At 40.4% G+C, this 1,340-nt stretch overlaps 1 non-coding gene across 1 annotated transcript; it reads right to left on the bottom strand.

Moving 5' to 3' along the window:
- Nucleotides 1-383: 383 nt before the first annotated feature.
- Nucleotides 384-490, bottom strand: LOC128586875 (U6 spliceosomal RNA). Its single transcript, XR_008380334.1, has one exon. It is a non-coding gene; the product is annotated as a U6 spliceosomal RNA (small nuclear RNA).
- Between the last annotated feature and the right edge of the window lie 850 nt (nucleotides 491-1,340).

The following is a 1,340-nucleotide window of genomic DNA, read 5'->3' as shown; positions in this document are numbered from 1 at the left end:
TATGGAGGATAGGTCTGAGAATATCCTGAAGAGCTGGTTTGGTTATGGCAATTTTTTTCAACATATGAATGTCATTAAAGTATTTAATTCCTCCATCATAAATGAAACTCAGTTTAGCTGGATACAAGATCCGGGGTTGAAAGTTATTTTGCTTTAGGAGATTAAAAGTTGATGACCACCCTCTTCTGGCTTGAAAAGTTTCAGCAGAGAGATCTGCAGTTATTCTAATATTCTTTCCTTTGTACGTAATAGTTTTCTTTCACCGGGCTGCTTTGAGAATCTTCTCTTTCATGTTAACTTTAGTGAAGCTAATTATGATATGCCTGGGGGATGACTTATTGGGGTTGAATCGTGCTGGGGTTCTGAAGCTGTCTGCTATCTGAAAAAATATGGAACGCTTCACGAATTTGCATGTCATCCTTGGGCAGGGGCCATGCTAATCTTCTCTGTATCATTCCAATTTTAGTATATGTGCTGCCAAAGTGAGCACTATATGAACAAATCTTAAAGTAACACCAGGATCATTAGAAACCATGACCAGCACTGTTTCTAGAACTGTGGGTGGAACAGAGGTTAACAGACTACAGACTTAAACATCAGAGGCCAGGCACACTTAAAAGTAAAACAGACACAGGATTCACCTGGCAAGTATCAGATGCTAGACAGTGCACAGCCAGGGCTGTCATGAGGCCACGGGCCTAGTGCTCCCCACACAGCACGCTGTACTGCAAGATGCTTGTCTTATCCTGAGAATCAATGAAACATGTTAAAAGAAAAACTTTAGGCAAATTAGATTTAACAGAGTTTAACTGAGCAAAGAACAAGGCATGAATTGGACAGCTTTCCAAACCAGAATATGGTCAGAAGGACTCCCAGGCAGCCCTGTGGTTGGATAACATTTATCCAACAGACAGACAGAAAAAGAAAGAAAAAGAATAGTAGCCCGCAAAGAAAGGACATGAGGCATGGAAGAATTTGGATTTGTTACCACTGGCCTTATTTGAACCTGGTTCAAACAGTTGGCTGTCAGTGGTTGACAAATTTGATTGGCTTGCACACAGCCCCTAGTTACAAGGATAAGTTACAGTATGTGTACACATCAACTTAGGTTACAGCTCACCAAGCACTGAGAAATCTGTGGGCACTTCAGAAATCCTGAAATACACATGAAGGCTGCTTTAGGCCAAGCTTAATTAAACAGACATTATCTGAGAAATAGTTAATATGATCAGTCCATGTTTTAAGAAGTATAGAAAATTTAGTTGAATCCTCTTCCTACAACTTGTAGGTGGTTTCTCATGAAACAGATCAGAGCAGCCAATGGCAAATAAAGGGGAGAG

Source organism: Nycticebus coucang, chromosome 5, assembly GCF_027406575.1.
Source record: "Nycticebus coucang isolate mNycCou1 chromosome 5, mNycCou1.pri, whole genome shotgun sequence".
Classification (NCBI taxonomy): domain Eukaryota; kingdom Metazoa; phylum Chordata; class Mammalia; order Primates; family Lorisidae; genus Nycticebus; species Nycticebus coucang.
This window is presented reverse-complemented; position numbering and strand designations above follow the sequence as displayed.